Source organism: Suricata suricatta, chromosome 10 (genome assembly GCF_006229205.1).
Source record: "Suricata suricatta isolate VVHF042 chromosome 10, meerkat_22Aug2017_6uvM2_HiC, whole genome shotgun sequence".
NCBI classification, from domain to species: Eukaryota; Metazoa; Chordata; class Mammalia; order Carnivora; family Herpestidae; genus Suricata; species Suricata suricatta.
Window position 1 is genome coordinate 96,342,222 of NC_043709.1, and position 17,636 is coordinate 96,359,857.

At 42.4% G+C, this 17,636-nt stretch overlaps 1 long non-coding RNA gene and 1 other non-coding gene across 5 annotated transcripts; both read right to left on the reverse strand.

Moving 5' to 3' along the window:
• Positions 1–14: 14 nt before the first annotated feature.
• On the reverse strand, positions 15–15,880 carry LOC115304971. 4 transcript variants are annotated; one of them, XR_003914695.1, is made up of 4 exons: positions 15,665–15,880; positions 10,763–10,849; positions 9,600–9,835; positions 15–833 (listed from the first exon to the last, which is right to left on the reverse strand). It is a non-coding gene; the product is annotated as an uncharacterized LOC115304971 (long non-coding RNA). The 4 variants fall into 4 exon arrangements; XR_003914697.1 differs by lacking the exon at positions 15–833 and adding an exon at positions 7,261–7,536 and having other exon boundaries at positions 9,600–9,736; XR_003914694.1 differs by lacking the exon at positions 15–833 and adding an exon at positions 7,261–7,536.
• On the reverse strand, positions 1,568–1,672 carry LOC115305804. Its single transcript, XR_003915002.1, has one exon. It is a non-coding gene; the product is annotated as a U6 spliceosomal RNA (small nuclear RNA).
• Positions 15,881–17,636: the final 1,756 nt, after the last annotated feature.

Below are 17,636 nucleotides of genomic sequence, written 5' to 3' on the forward strand. Positions count from 1 at the left end.
AATAAACTAAAAAGAAGAAGAAGAAGAAGAAGAAGAAGGAGAAGGAGAAGAAGAAGAAAAGAAAACCTGAACATTTGACTTAAGTCACATAACTAAATCCATATCTGACTATTAAAAGTTAATGCTACACAAATCCATTCTCTGAAACAACCTTTAAAATGTGTGTTTGGAAGTCAGGAAATGGGTCATGCAGATGCGCTCTTGTCTAGATTGGGGACACGATACCACACAATCTCATCTCAGCTGCTTCTGTGATTAGTAGGCTCTGCCACGAATTCTCCTTCTTAGAAACTAAAAAGGGTTTGTCCATTCTTCAGATACCATCTTCCAGCCGCTGAAAAATGTATCCCCCTTTTCTAATCCTGGGACCAAATCGAGAAGCAGTTTGTAGTGATAAAAACCTGGTTGATCTGGATGAAAGGGAGGCGTAGAGGGAACTGCTGGGGGAATCAGAATTCCAGAGAGAGGCTCGGATACAGCGTGTGCCAGGAAAGTGCTATCTAACACCATTAGTGAGCGCTTCTCAGCCCTGGCGTTCCCCTCCCGGCCCCTGGCCTTTGGCTGATGTCTGGAGACACTTAGGGGAACATATGGGAGTGGGTGTGACCAGGTGGTCTTGCCACCTCTGAAATGGGTTCTGAATCCAAAAACAAAGACGGCATCTGGTGTGGTCTTGTACATTTTGGCTAGTTTTTCCCGAATTTCTGTCTTAGGTACTGTTGCCTTTCCAGGGTGAAGGACTTCAATGACCATCTGTTTCTGCTGAAGTAGTCAGTTAATCATGAACTTCCTGCTCAGGTTGGTTACGGTGTCGTTCATGATGGCGGTTGAGCCTCAAGCAGTCAGGGAGGAAAAGAGCGAAACACGTAATATTAAAATTACTTTAACTTCTGTTGGTATAATATTACTGATCAACTTTATAATCAGGTGATTGTGACTCTACTTCTAACAATACATAAAGCAGGGGCACCTGGGTTGCTTAGTCAGTTAAGTGTCTGACTTCGGCTCAGGTCATGATCTCACAGTCTAAGGGTTCAAACCCCACGTCAGGCTCTGTGCTGAGAGCTCAGAGCCTGGAACCTGCTTCAGATTCTGTGTGTCCCCTTCTCTCTGCCCCTTCCCCACTCATGCTCTGTTTCTGTCTCAATAATAAATAAACATTAAAAAAAAACAATACATAAAGCAATTGAGTTAGTTCAATGTATCAGATTCTAGAAAGCTGATTAACTTGGGGGGAAATTTAATTTGTGGTAGCACAACTTCATAATTTATTAGTGCTATAGTTTATAAATCTTTAGAGAAATATACTCAAACTGTCCCAATTGTGCCCAGTGAGAGCCAGTTCAACCTTCTTTGACCTGTGGTTCCTACCTTTCTGCTACCACTCCATGTCCCAGGCTCATGTTTTGACCTATAATTTCTGGAATTACAGAAAGTAAATGCATCCGAGTTAGTTCTTGTTTCAGTCCTTTGTTTTCCTGCTGGCACAGTTAGAAAGCTAGATCACAATGGGATATGCCAGAGGGAATTTATCAGAATAATAGACCAGATACCAGCACTTGTGTTTTTAAACGTGGAACACTTCACAAATTTGCATAACCTCCTTGAGGAGGGACCTTGCTAATCTTCTCTGTATCTTTCCAATTTTAGTGTCTGTCCTGCCAAAGCAAGCAGTTTTACCTTTCCAGAAGGTGATTTTAGTCACATCACTTGGCTTTTTCCTATTTTGCTTTCTAACTTTATTCCCTAATTAGTTCTTTTTAATTTTTTTAATGGTTACTTATTTTTGAGAGACAAAGAGAGACAGACCATGAGCAGGGGAGAGGCAGAGAGACAAGAAGACAGAATCTGAAACAGGCTCTAGGCTCTGAGCTGTCACCAGGGAGCCAGACATGGGACTTGAACACATGAACCTGTGAGTTCATGACCTGAGCTGACGTCGGATGCTTAACTGACTAAGCCACGAAAGTGACCCATTCCCTAATTAGTTCTTAATCATTTCCAGCATCTATGTAATTTTTTAAATCTCACTGATACTTAAAATACTTTTTACTGGGATGCTTGGGTGGGTCACTCAACTAAGCATCTGATTTCATGATCTTATGGTTTGTGGTTTTGAGCCCTGCATTGGGCTCTCTGCTGTCAGCGTGGAGCCTGCTTCAGATCTTCTGTCCCCTTCTCTCTCTGCTCCTTCCCCACTCACTCTCTCTCTCTCAAAAATAAATAAACTTAAAAAATTGATAATAATAAATAAAATGCTTTTAACCAAATTACCAGCTGGCACAAAGAAGAAGTACCAGGGCTCATGGAAAACAGGAGTGTTTCAGTATTTTGGAATTAATGAGGAAATGAAACGCAATCTAAAAAACGAGACGCAGAAACTTCCAGTTTTGACTGTGGCTGAATAGTCTTGTGTGAGGTCAACTGTCTGCTGAGAACCTGGGAAGCTGGGTAAACATAAAAACAAATACCTGAAAGTAACAGAGAGCTTTCTTTTTTATTCTTTATAAGACTAAAAAAATTATTTTTGTCATTTTAGAGAGAGAGAGAGCACGCATCCTGGGGAGGAACAGAGAGAGAGGAAGAGAGAGACTCTTAAGCAGGCACTGAGCTCAGCGCAGAGCACCACGCAGATGACCCTGAGGTCATGACCTGAGCTGAAATCAAGAGTCAGTCCCTTAGCCGACTCAGTCACCCGGCCTCCACATCAGAGAGCTTTCAGTTCAGTAACCAATGTAAGGGGCCAACACCTCAGAGAGAAGGGAAGCTTGGACACATTTTCTGACTCTTGGCAGTGCCTGGAAGACTGGGTGTCTGCTCAGAAAGTGGCAGTTGGTGGCTGGTAAGCTTGATAGTTTCAGGAATCTCACAGGGCAAGAGGGGGAAACTGGAGTGTAGGACCCATCCAGGACAGACCTAAGAATGTTGGAGGGCGGCCACTGTTTTGTTTTGTTTTGTTTGATTCATATGGGTGTGACGAATGTCTTGACTCTGGGCCTTGATGTCATTCCTCAGTTTTGGAAAATCTTGGCTCATCCCTTGTTACGTAGTCCAATATGTTGCTCCAGCAAATTCTCCCCTCTCTCCTCCTTCATCAGGATTTCTTCCAGTGTGTGGATTACATCCATATCCATGAGCATCAAAATTATTGTTCTTTCTCCAAGAAACCTTCTCTTACAACGACTTCCATCATTAGTCATTGCCCTATGTCTTTGCTCTTCTTTGCAGCAAATTCCTCAACAAAGTATTTCTTGCTCATATTCTACCAACATTCTTGGTTAGGGGACTTTCCACAGGATCTTTACCTTCTATCATATGTGATTACATTTTCTAGGTCTTTTTTTTTTTTTAAGTTTATTTACTTATTGAGAGAGAGAGAACATGAGCAGGGGAAGGGGCAGAGAGAAGGGGAAAGAGAGAATCCCAAGAAGTCTCCACACTCAGCCCAGAGCTCAGCCCAATTCAGGGCTCAATGCCACAACCATGAGACCATGACCTGAGCCGAAATCAAGAGTTGGATGCTCAACAGACTAAGCCACAGAGGCACACCACACATTAATTATTTTATATTGTTGCTGGTAATATCACTTTACATTATGACCAAGATTACTTAACTTCCCATTTATAGTAGATTTAGGGAACATATGAGAAAGTTACGTGACATCAGGAGGAAGTAAATCAGAAAAATCCAAAATATGAGACATTCTAGAGGATCTAGTCTCTTCAGCATTTCAGTGTCATGAAAAAAAGACTGTTCTAGATTAAAAGAGTATTAAGGGGTGTTACAAACAAATGCAATGCATGTTTTTAGATTGGATACTGGGTAGGCTGGTGGAGCTGCTGAACCAAGGATTCTAAGCAAGACCAAGCTCTAAGAAACAACCAATCTTCTTCAACATTGAAGAGTTCCTGACTCATTAAAACTAGTATTTCAAATGAGTTAAAAGCAATAACTAGAGGGGCACCTGGGTGGCTCAGTCAGTGAGGTGTCCAACTTCAGCTCAGGGTATGATCTCATGGTTCGTGGGTTTGAGCCCTGAATCGGGCCCTGTGCTGACAGCTCAGAGCCTGAAGCTTGTTTTGGATTCTGTGTTTCCTTCTCTCTCTTCCCCTTCCCTGCTCATCCATATGCTCTCTCTCTCTCTCAAAAATGAATACATTTTCTAAAAATTAAAAAAAAAAAGAAGCAGTAACTAGGATAGTTATTAAAATATCATTGGTATCCTGCAGCTTCAGTGACACACTCCATTTCTTGGGCAACTGAACCAGACATAGGCAGAACGGTCATCTCTTAACCTTTGCAAACCACCCTAGGAGGTAGGTATTTATCTCCTCTGCAGCCCCACTGGCCATCAGCGACTCTGAGATCTTTTTTTTTTTTTTCCCCCACTCTCATCTGGTCATCTGTTTCCCTGAATAGATCTTTCTTATGGTATACTTGGGTTTTATGACAGTATATAGCAGTTCAGTTTGTTTAGTTTTTCAGCTTCTCATTTTTGAAATTGAATCTTGTTGGCCCTCCTCTGGCCCAATTTCAAGAAATATCATTTAATATATCAACAAAGGTCTCTATCTTTTCCTGGAATTATCATGACTTCAATCCTCTTTCTCTAAAAGACATTGCACTGACAGTCCACCACACAAGAAAAAGAAAATGCTGTCTACTCCAGTGGTTCTCATATTTGACTACACATTGGTGTCACTGGACAGAGCTTTAAAAAATATTGACTCCTTGGGGCTTCTAGCTGGCTCAGTTGGTAGAGCATGCAACTCTTGATCTCAGAGTTGTGAGTTCAAGCCCCACATTGGGCATAGAGACTACTTAAAAAATGTATTGACCCATGAACTCCATCCACTTCCACAGAGATTTTGATTTAATTGGTTTGGGGTGTGCCTTGGACATCTTAAGGATTTCTTAAAGCCCCCAAGTGAATCCAATGCTGAGAGCCACTGGTCTAGTTTGGGGCTTTTCAAACTTTTCTTAAAAATATTTTTTTAATGTTTATTTTATTTTTTGTGGGGGGAGAGAGACAGAGTGTGAATGGGGCAGGGACAGAGAGAGAGGGAGACAAAGAATCTGAGGCAGGCTCCAGGCTCTAAACTGTCAGCCCAGAGCTGGACTCCGGGCTTGAACTCATAAACCACGGGATCATGACCTGAGCTGGAATTGGACACTTAACCAACTAAGCCAACCAGGTGCCCATGGGCTTTTTAAACTTTTATGGGGCACATAGTGATCTTGGTAAAATGCAGATTCTGCTTCAGTAGCTATTGGATGGGACCCAATTTTGAGACTGTGTCTCTTATGAACACCGTTACATCAAAATTTCAATTCTTGGGGTGCCTGGGTGGCTCAATCGGTTAAGCATGTGACTCTTGGTTTCAACTTAGGTCATGATCTCCCAGTCTGTGGGTTCTAGCCCCACATTAGGCTATGCTCTGGCAATGCAGAGCCTGCTTGGGATTCTGTCTCCCTTTCTCTCTGCCCCTTGCTCATACTCCCTCTCAAAAATAAATAAATAGGGGCACCTGGGTGGCTCAGTCAGTTAAGCGTCCAGCTTCGGCTCAGGTCATGATCTCACGGTTTGTGGGTTCGAGCCCCGCGTCAGGCTCTATACTGACTACTAGCTCAGAGCCTGGAACCTCCTTTGGATTCTGTGTCTCCTTCTCTCTCTGACCCTCCCCTGATCGCACTCTCTCTCTCTCTCCTTCTCTCAAAGATAAATAAAAAGCATTTAAAATTTTTTTAAATAAATAAATAAACAACAACAAAAAGAATTTCAATTCTCTTGTTTTCTAGAGCCAGTTGGGATGTTCTTTAAAAATAGATTAAGAAGTTTTAATGATCTCTCAGACATCCCCAGATGGGGCCTAGAATTCTGCATCGATAGTATGTTTGCATGCCTGACGGGAAAGAAAGTACTAAGAGAAAGAGTGGTGATGCAATAGTGAGCAGTAAGAATTCCCGGAGTAATAGCTGTGAGCGGTCCAAGATGTTGAAATCAAGCCCAAAACAGGAGGCACTGGCCTTAGAAAGGAGGAGGGATATTTCAAGCAAGGACCGTTTTATGATGTCAAACTGTAGTGTCAGGGGAAGAAGAATATTTTCTTTTATTTCCAAGATGCTTTTCACTGACAAGTTTTTGTTAGGAAGACCTGCAGTCTCCAAGCTGAACACCAGAAAACAAAGTGTTCTGAGATACTCAAGATGGACTATATGAAAAAATTAAAATCAAAGAGAGTTTTCAAACAACCAGAATTGAGAAAGAAAATGTTTGTCCTTGGACTGAGAAACAAGCAAATGGTGGTTCTGCATTCTATACTAAGTGCTGACATGATTTGTAGAGGATTGTTTGAGGGAAAAAAAGAAGATTCTGGACTCTGTGAACAGAATTCTCCTTGGCAGTGGGTGGCGTCTCTGCTAAAAGAAGCACCTGGGCAGGAGATCAAACCGTCTTCTACTTGGAACTGACAAATACCCACAGATCAATTTGCTTGAGGCTTGCTTCTGAGATACATTACTGATTATTTCTGTTAGTGGTATTTCTCGGAAGATAGCTCCAACTTGTGTTCTAAATTTAATTCATGTCAAGTAATAAAAACATGACATTTTTATGATTATAGAAAATAACACAGCAGCAGTCAATAATAATCTGGACATAGTAGGGAAGTGTATAAACCTTCTTATTTCCCAAATCACCGCAAATGGGTATAGTCTGTTATCTCCTTGTGAGATTCCTCACAAAGGAGTAAATACACTTTGACAGCTGCACAAGTAAAATACGTCTGAGAAATTTTGCATTAAAAGGAATATAAGTGGGGCGCCTGGGGGGCTCAGTGGGTTGAGCATCAGACTTTGGCTCAGGTCATGATCTCGCAGTTTGTGGGTTCAAGCCCCGCGTCGGGCTCTGTGCTGACAGCTCAGAGCCTGGAGCCTGCTTCAGATTCTGTGTTTCCCTCTTCTCTCTGCCCTTCCCCGACTCAGGCTTTGTTTCTCTGTCTCTCTCAAAAACAAATAAACATTTTTTTAAAAAAGGAACATAAGCCATTAAATAGTCTGCTTTTACATGTTTTACCTGGCCAGATAAAATAAACAAAGGTGAGTATTTTTGTGTATAAGCAAAATATATAGTTTTTTTAAATCAAATGTGCATGTCTATAAAAAGTCACAACTACAACTATTAACATTTTTATACTAAATAAAAAGTTTATTCTAAATCCTAACTGTATCTAAGGCCATAAATAGAAATAACATTGAAATAATACAACTAATGAGTTTAATAAGCTCTTTTACTTTAGATATAATATTGTTTCAGTAAGGTCGGCCTTTGTAACTGTGATTGAAAGAATATGGTCTTATGTTTAGATTCTTCCCAAGCTTCAAAGCATGGTGGTAAAAAAAGAGTTGGGGATGTGGTTTAGGAGGTGTAGGTCAGCTTGGGATCTAGGGTCCTGGTCCTGTCTTCTGTGACTTCAAAGCTGAGAAAGACAAGAGAGACAGCTCCCCAGTCTTCCTGCCTTTTTTTTTTTTTTAACCTACAAGTGAAACAAGTGAAGAGAGTGTTAATTAAGGAAGGAAATCTATCAAAATCAAGGAGGCAAACTTACTTTCTACAAATTAAAAAAAAAGTAGGGATAAGGGCACTTGGGTGGCTCAGTCAGTAGAACATCTGACTTTTTTTTTCTGTTTTTCATTTATTTTTGAGAGACAGAGACAGTACAAACAGGGGAGGGTCAGAGAGAGAGGGAGACAGAATCTGAAACAGGCTCCTGGCTCTGAGCTAGCTGTCAGCACAGAGCCCGACGCGGGGCTCAAACTCAGGAACCGCAAGATTATGACCTGAGCCGAAGTTGGACACTTAACCGACTGAGCCACCCAGGTGCCCTGGAACATCTCACTCTTAAACTCAGGGTGGTGAGTTCAAGCCCCACGTTGGGCATGGAGCCTAATTAATTAATTTAAAGAAGATGTGCAGTGATTTTCACCTCTATCTGGCCTCCATTCTTGACTAACTTGTCAATCCCTTCTATCTCCTGGTCTCAATAAAGCCTCAGTACCTCAGTAATACCCTCTATCTGATCTTATTCAGATCAGGAGTTTCTTTGCTTTTAACCCAAATCCCTAACTCGCCTTCTTAAATTGAATTGTATCTCCTGATCCTAATAACATCTGTATCTGATTCTCAACCTGGTCTTGATATTCTAATTGGATTGACATTTGCCTTTCTAGAGATGTCTCACGTACTGTTTTCACCTTAATAGTATATCTTCACTTATATTTATTGAACAAAGATTGAGAACATGTGATAGAGGCTGAAAAAGGGGGACGTGGAAACCACTTCAAGGACCTGGGCATTACAAGGAGAAAGTGCTACAGTGCTTAGAGGGAGATACGTGTTTAAGATAGAATTCTTTTTTTTTTTAACATGACTTTTGAACATGTTCAAATACTTATGGCAATAAGCCATTTTCTTACTAGTTCCATAGAATATCGCAACCCTGACCCAACCCTAATAGCTACATTAGAACAAATGATGGGCACCTGGCTGGTCAGTCAGTAGAGAGTGTGACTCTTGGTATCTGTCATGAGTTCGAACTCCATGTTGGGCATAGAGATTACTTTTTAAAAAATGGGGGACCTCAGTCTGTTAGGCATCTGACTTCAGCTTAGGTCATGATCTCATGGTTCATGAGTTTGAGCCCCACATCAAGCTCTGTGCTGACAGCTCAGAGCCTGGAGCCTGCTTCAGATTCTGTTTCCCTCTCTCTCTGACCATCCTCCACTCACACTCTGTCTCTGTCTCTCTCTCAAAAATAAATAAATGTAAAAAAAATTTTTTTAAAGAATAAAAGGACGGAAGAGGGAAGAAGGAAATTTTTTAGAAGTACTTGAGCACTAGAGCAACTAAAGTCAAAACACCAGTTTCTTGAAAATAGCACTATCTAAACAAATTTGTTCTCAAGACATAAGTCTTAAATACATGCCTCTGTTATTCACACATGACCACAGTGAAGGTGTGTGATAACTATAAGCAAGAAATAAGCATGGAAAATGGAAAAGAGACATAAATGTTTTCATGATTTCACATTTAAAATGGAGAAATTTATTTTTCTTTTAAAGTTTATTTATTTATTTGGGAGAAAGAGAGAGAGAGAAAGCACAAGTGGGAGAGGGGCACAGAGACAGGGAGAGGAAGAATCCCAAGCAGGGTCGCACTGTCAGCACAGAGCCCCTTTGTGGGGCTCAAATTCACAAACCTTGAGATCATGACCTGAGCTGAAGTCGGATGCTTAACTGACTAAGCCACTCAGGCATCCCCGGTGCTAGTTTTCTAGAAAAAGAAAAAAAATCCCACCTATTAATTTAAAATTTTTTTAGAAATTTCTCAGGTTGCCTGGTGGCTCAGCCAGGTAAGCATTGAACCTTGATAATGGTTCAGGTCGTGACCTCTCAGTCACGAGATCAAGCCTGCATTGGGTTCTGTGCTGAGCATGGAGCCCACTTGTGACTCCTCCCACCCTTGCTCCTTCCCAGCTCATGCTCTTTCTCAAAATAAATAAATAAATAGTTTTTAAAAAATTACTTAGAAATTCCTCACCAATGTCTAAGGTTAACTGTGTTGCTAGGCTTGCCATTTCCTGGAGAAAATCTCATAGTCTTGCAAACACTTCCCTTTTCTCAATACAATGTAAGCTCCTCTGTTCCTCATCTGCTTCCTTCATGCACCACGAAGACCTAGAAGACCAGGGAGCACACAACAGGCCCTCCGGAAGGACTTGATGAATGAATTCATCAACAGCGACTTCCGATGCAGTCTCGCTGCCGTCTTGCCACCTTTAGAAATTTGCAAAAGTGGCACCATCAACCACTAGGTTTTTCCTGGGACTTTCCTTCACTTTTCAGTGTCAAAATCATGTACATAAAAGCTCTCTTCTTCCTTTTACTTCTCCTTTTCAGGCCTGGGGAGTCCAGACTAGCTCATCAATTGGCCTAGTCCCAATTGAGCTTGGACTGGCAGGTATGCTACACTGAAGAATGGGTGAGGGGCACCTGCCTGGGTGGCTCAGTCAGTTGAGCATCTGACTTCAGCTCAGCTCATGATCTCGTGGTTCGTGAGTTCCAGCCCAGCATCAGGCTCTCTGGGCTGACAGCTCAGAGCATGGAGCCTGCTTAAGATTCTGTGTCTCCCTATCTCTCTGCCCTTCCCTGCTTATGCTCTATCTTTTGAAAACAAATAAATGTTAAAAAATTTTTAAAAATAAAGGAAAGAAAAATAAGCGAGCTTCCCAGCACAGCAAAGTCCTACGTGTGTGTTGTTCAGAAGCCCAACGCCACACACATGTCCATTCATCTGCTCAGTATTAGCTGTGTCCATCTCCTACTCTGTGATTTCTTAGGAGAGTGAACCTTACCATCCAGAGAGACTCCCCAGCCCCACTCACTGCTCCGGTTATCAAATGTACTCTAACATAAAGTCTTTCAGCCAACATTTCAGAATGGTAGCCAGACTTGCTGGTGCTTTCCTGGCCTGCACCTGCAGGAGGGGCTGGGAGGACTGATATAGCTCTTGAAATCCCCAGAATTTCACTACTCTAATGGCAGCCTAGTACTTCCTGACAGCCTACGCGTTTATCCTCTCTGATAGTCTGTTTCCCTCACTAGTTCTCCCACCCCTTCTGTTGGTTTCAGCTGAGTTTTCACTCGGCAACTTGCTTCCTGCCCATCCCTTCTAGTTAGGTTAGAGGAAAATAATTTTGTCACCTTTGCATAGACTCCGTGACACTAAAATGGTGAATTAGTAGCAGTCCTAACACACAGGAGCTTGTTAGAAATGCAGATTCTTGGTTTCTGAAAAAGAAACAGTTTGGCAGGCTGATGAGTAAGATCTACGTTGTCCAGCTACAGAAACAGCAAGATGCTAGATGACACTTGTGATTTTTTAAAAATGCAATAAAAGCTGTATTGATTTGGGGCAAAAAAAAAAAAAAAGAAATGCAGATTCTTGGTTCCCCCTCAATGCCTACTGGTACAACATCTGCATCTTTTTTTTAATGTTTATTTTTGAGAGAGAGAGAGGGAGAGTGAGACAGAACATGAGCAGAGAGGAGACAGAACCTGAAGCAGGCTCCAGTCTCTGAGCTGTCAGCACAGAGCCCGATGTGGGGCTTGAACTCACACACTGTGAGATCATGATCTGAACTAAAGTCTGATGCTTAACTGACTGAGCCACCCAGGTGTCCCAAATCAACATCTGCATTTTCACAGAACCCTAGGGGTCACAGAAAAGTTTGAAAAGCAACCAAATCGGATCAGTGGCTCTCAACACTGTTATCACTGAGTAACTCTAAGAAATCCTGTCTGTCGAGGACATACCCCAAACGAATTACATCCGAATCCTGGGGGAAGGAGTCCAGGGTCAGTATTTCTAAAGCTTCTTCCAGTGGCACCAGTATGTAGCCAAGTTTGAGCCACTGGAGCAAAGCTTTTTCTTTCTTCTGTGGTTGACTATTCGTGTAATCTCTTTGGACAAAAAGATGGTTGAAGTCATGATAACTCCAGGAAAACATAGAGACTTTCCTGGAGTTCTGATATCTTATCAGTCACATGCTTTGGCTAGAGAAGACATAGTCCTGACTACCAAAGCGTACTTCCGGAGGCTGGACCTGGAGGCGGCAGTGTGGAGGAATGGTTAGGTCTGCACCGGCTCCATGACCTCATCAGCGCAGTTCCCACCTCTGCAAACCAGTCATCACAGTATGACCGTCACAAGCCCTTGAGCCTGAGCGATCATCTGATTCGTTTTTCTCCAGTTTAGAACTCAGCATCACAAGTTCATCTAATTTTCTTAAATAAAAAAGGTATGAAAACAAGAAGGACCAGAGGAGAAATAAATGAAATAGCAGAAAAACAAAAATGATTAACAAAACTGAAAGCTGTTTTTTTCAAACAGATAAATAAAATTGATAAACCTTTAGCTAGACTAAGAAAATACGAGAAGGGTGCCTGGCTGACTCAGTCAGTAGAGCATGTGACTCTTTTTTTTCAATGTTTATTTATTTATTTTGAGTGAGAGAGAGAGAACAATTAGGGGAGGAGCAGAGAGAGAGGGAGAGAGAGAATCCCAAGTAGGCTCCACACTGTCAGCACAGAGCCCAGTGTGGGGCTCAATCTCATGAACCCTGAGATCACAACCTGAGCTGAAATCAAGAGTTGGATGCTTAACCAACTAAGCCACTGAGGCATCCCTAGAGCAAGTGACTCTTGATTTCAGGGTTATGGGTTTGAGCCCCATGTTGGGTGTAGAGCTTACTTAAAAATAAAATCTTTTTTTTACATTTATTTATTTTTTGAGAGATAGAGTGAGACAAAGCATGAGGGGGAGGGTCAGAGAGAAGTAGGCATAGAATCTGAAGCAGGCTCCAGCAAGCATTCAGCACAGAGCCTGATGTAGGGTTTGAACCCACCATCGTGACCTGAGCTGAAGTAGGACACTTAACTGACTGAGACCTAAGGCACCCTAAAAATAAAATCTTTTTTTAAAAAAGGGAGACAATGCAAATATATGTCACAAATAAAAGAGGAGATACTAAAATTGGAATAAATGATCTATAATTACTCCCCCCCACAAAAAGCTGTGGGGATTACATTTTCAAGATAAGCAGTGGGTTGGGGAGCAACTGAATGGCTGAGTCAGTTAAGCACATGACTCTTGATTTCAGTTCAGGCCATAGTCTAATGAACTGTGAGAGACCCTCTTTCTCACTCTGCCCCTCTGCCATTCTTCTGCGCATGCTCTCTCTCTCTCTCTCCAAATAAATGAATACACTTTTTTAAAAAGGTAGGCCGTACTGAGGAGGTGTCTGGCTAACCCCACACCTCATTCACATAAGTTGTACACTGCATGTCTGTCAGGTGAGGACATTTCTCTAACTATAAAGGATTGAAAATACGCTTTTATTTCATAAAGAGTTTATAGACATTATAAACTGTCTGTCCTTGTTTTTAAAGAAACACCTTACATTTTTTTCTCTACACTAAATAAGTGTGCTCTGATCAGCTGAACTGGCTACAGTAAGTCCGTAGGAGAGTGATTTTCCTCTAGGGATAGCATTTATTTCATTTTCCTTCTATATCACCCACCTAAGGATGTGTATGTGTGAAAGTGGTTGCTGTGAAGACATCTCTTCTTTATGTTGTGTGTGTGGGGGGGGGGGGTGTGTGTGTGTAGTGTTCAGACTCCTGAACCTTTCTGCTAACTCCTTTCCTGCTTGTAGAGAGCTAAATATTCCCTGTGAAAAAATTTTCTCGGGTGCCTAGTGGGCTCAGTTGGTGAAGTGAGCAGGTGACTCTTCATTTTGGAATCATAGGTTCAGGTCCCATGTTAGATGTAGAGATTACCTAAAACATAAAGTCTTAAAAAATTCTACATTTTTGGGTGAATGGATAAAGGGTGTCTATAAGTCACTGGATTTAAGGAACAGAAGGTTTCCTTGCTTCTTTCCTCTCTGGGCCCCACTTTTTCTTTCTTTCTTTCTTTCTATTTTTTTTTTTAAAGATTTTATTGTTAAGTAATTTCTACAATCAATGTGGGACTTGAGCTTACAACCTCAAGATGAACAGTCGCATGCTCTACTGACTAAGCCAGCCAGGCTCCCACAGACCCCATTTTGTAACAGACTTCTAGCTCTCGTGTGCCATTCACAAAAGGTCCCAGTTCATGTGTGCCTGTGAGGTAGAACTACACACAAGACCCATCAGGTCAGATTTTTTTTAATGTCTATTTATTTTGAGAGAGAAAAAGAGCAAGAGCAGGGGAGGGGCAGAGAGAGGAAGAGAGAGAATCCCAAGCAGGCTCCACACTATCAGCACAGAGCCTGACTTGGGGCTCAATCCCACAAACTGTGAGGTCATGACCTGAGCCCAGGTCAAGAGTCGGATGCTTAACCAACTGAGTCACCCAGGTACCCCGAATCAGATCTCTTGGTAATTTTAATTTTTTTAAATGTTTATTTATTTTTGAGAGAGACAGAGAGAGACAGAGCATGAGCAGGGGAGGGGCAGAAAGACAGGGAGACACAGAATCCGAAGCAGGCTCCAGGCTCTGAGCTGTCAGCACAAGCCCAACGCAGGGCTTGAACCCACAAAATGTGAGATCATGACCTGAGCTGAAGCCCGATGCTTAACCGACTGAGCCACCCAGGCGCCCTGAATTTTTTAAAACCACAGTACTTTTACCAGAATTGGACTTAATGACGGAACGCATGAAACAAATTTCCATCAGAAGCATCAGAGGCAGAACCCTGCAGTGTTTTCCTCTGATTATCTCACTGTATAAAGCTCTGAATTGCCCTGAAACTTGTTTTGTAGAAAATACCTAAACAGCAGCTCTTTATGATTCTTAAAGACATTACTGTTCTGATACAAGAGGATATTGTGGCAAAAACCTGATGCTTTTAGTTAAAATTTAAACGAGCTCGGTTCTCAGCTATCCATGTCATCCCCTAATGTTTCAGCTGCTAGGACTCCAGAAGTTATCATTTCTTGCTCTCTGTTCTCCAAAGCAAACTAGAGGTAGTCCCTTGTGGCCAGTGGAGGGTCAGCTGTCGCTCAGGCATTAGCTTGTGGACCAGGACTTCCAATCTAACCCAAGAATCTACCCTTTGTAATATTTCAGATAAGCCTGTCATGTGAAGCAAGCCAGAGCAGTGATTGTCCCAGTGGGCTCCCCAGATGAGCCGCTTGGCACCACCTGTGAGTTTGTCAAACATGCAGACATTTGAGCCTCTCCTCTGAGCTACAGAATCCGAAACTCTGGGGGTGGACCCCAGGAGCCCCTGTTTCAACAAAGACTCCTGGGGATCATTATGCATGCAAAAGTTTGAAAGCCACTGAGGGGTAGAAGTGGAGGGGTAGGGGACACCTGGGTGACTCAGTGGGCTGAGCCTCTGGCTTCGGCTCAGGTCAGATCTCACATTCGTAGGTTCGAGCCCTGCATCAGGCTCTGTGCTGACAGCTAGCTCAGAGCCTGGAAGCTGCTTCTGGTTCTGTGTCTCCTTCTCTCTCTGCCCCTCCCGCTCTCATGCTCTGTCTCTCTCTTGTATCAAAAATAAATAAAACATTAAAAACAAAAAAAAAGATGTGGAGGGGTAGGCTGGGGGGTGGGGTGCAGGTAGAGGGTGGTAGGGAATTTTTCCAAAGGGGTTTTGCTAATCTCATTTCATGTGTTCCTCTCTAACAGAAAAGCTAAAAGGAGCATTTGTAAGAAGTAAAAAGTACTAGAACTTCTGCACAAAACCTCTGCCTGCACCACCCTTTAACCAGGTTGTTGCGAAGCAGATTTGTCCTATCAATATATGTGCCCTACAGAGGGACGCCTGGGTGGCTCCGTCAGCTAAGCTCAGGTCATGATCTCATGGCTCATGGGTTTGAGCCCTGCGTCAGGCTCCGTGCTGACAGCTCAGAGCCTGAAGCTGTCTTTGGATTCTCTGTCTCCCTCTCTCTCTGACCCTCCCCTACTCATGCTGTCTCTCTCTCTCTCAAAAAACAAATAAATAAAAATCATTAAAAGAAATTTTTAGAAATGTGCCCTACAGAGATTTCAGAAGGTTTGTTTGTCTGCATTTTGTCTGGAAAGGTTCTGGCACATCTCTTCTTATCACTTACCTGCACTGTTCTTTTTCACTCTGGAAATGCAAGCCTTCTGTTAATGTGTTAGGTAGAGATGGTTATTATTCTCAAGCAGCGAGGTAGACCGGACACAAATACCACACACCATTGTTCTCAGATCCTGTCCTGGATGGCAGTCTTACTTCTGCAATTTGGAGTCAGATAGCCCTTCTTCCTCTGCAGGCTTTGCCACTTCCTACACTGGGACTGAAGACAAGCTACTGACGTGCTGTAGGCCTAAAGCTTCCTCATTCATAAAATTAGGATTTTTGTAGTTTCTCTCTCATAGGGTTGTTCAAAGTGTTAAATAAAACTATGTAGTATTCTTATTTTAGTAGCATATTATTAAATAGCAAACATTCAGGGGCGCCTGGGTGGCTCAGTCAGTTAAGCATCTGACTGGCTCAGGTCATGATCTCGCGGTGTGTGAGTTCAAGCCCCCCATCGGGCTCTGTGCTGATAGCTCAGAGACTGGAGCCTGCTTCAGGTTCTGTGTGTCCCTCTGTCTCTGCCCCTCCCCAGCTCATGCTCTGTCTCTCTCTCTCTCTCAAAAATAAACATTTAAAAAAATAAAAATAAGTAGCAAACATTCAATAAACAGTTAATATTGTTGTTATTCATTAATCCTTGTGTCACCCATGGAAACTTGTCCCCCTTTCTACAAGTACATATCCTCTCTCCTTGCTCATTGACAAAAACTAGGCCATTAAATATGACTTTCCTTGGGGTGCCCGAGTGGCTCAGTTGGCCGGGCATCTGTCTTTGGCTCAGGTGGTGATCTCACAGTTCATGAGTTCCAGCCCTGCATCAGGCTCTGGGCTGACTGACTTGGAGTCTGGAGCCTGTTTCTCTCTCTCCCTCTCTCTCTCTCTTAAAAATAAATAAACAATAAAAAAAAAATTTTTAAGTATGACTTTCTTCAATTTCCACCCCCCCTGGCATCTGTCATTTCTGGGGTCTAATATAAAGGCTGAAGGACTCCTCCTTTTCTTCCTTCTGTTCAAAGCCAACCATTTACCTGAGCCCTTAACCTTTTTTTTCTTTTTTGCCTAGTCCAAAGACAATTTGTGCCTTTTTCTATTTCTTTTAAACTTAATCTAATTTGCTCTAACAATAGCTTCATCCATCTCTTTCCTTTTTTCTATCCAAACTTCTGGCAAGAGTTATCCACGTAAAATACTTATGTTAAGATTGTCAGAGGGATTGGAGCACCTGAGTGGCTCAGTCAGTTAAGTGTCCGACTTAGGCTCAGGTCATGACCTTACTGTTCGTGAGTTTAAGCCCCACATCAGGCTCTGTGCTAGCAGCTCAGAGCCTGGAGCCTGGAGGCGGTTTCAGATTCTGTGTCTCCCTCTCTTTCTCTTTCTTCCCCCGCTGCCCCGCTTACGGTCTGTCTCTGTCTCTGTCAAAAATAAAAATAAACACTAAAAAAAATTCCTAGATAGGAGGAAAAAAAAGAAAAAAAAAAAAGAAGACGTTCACTAGTTGAGATGCAGACAGTGATGGATTATTACCTTTTTCACCCTGAAGTATCTCCTGTTTAAAACAGCAAATGGCTGTGTCTAATACAAACAAGTCATTTCAGTACCATGATGATGGCTCTCAAGTTCATTGTCTAGCTCCAACCTTTCCTAAGGTCTTTAAAGTCTCATCTTCAATTGGCAGTGATAGGTCTTCATTTGTAATGTTTTAAATATTTTTTTAATATTTATTTATTTTTGAGAGACAGAGAGAGACAGATCATGTGCAGGGGAGGGGCAGAGAGAGAGGGACACACAGAATGGGAAGCAGGCTCCAGGCTCTGAGCTAGCTGTCAGCACAGAGCCTGACGTGGGGCTCGAACCCATGAACCGTGAGATCATGACCTGAGCTGAAGTCGGACGCTTAACCGACTGAGTCACCCAGGCGCTCCTGATAGGTCTTCATTTGTATCTGCAGACTTATAATGTCTGAAACGAATTCATACACC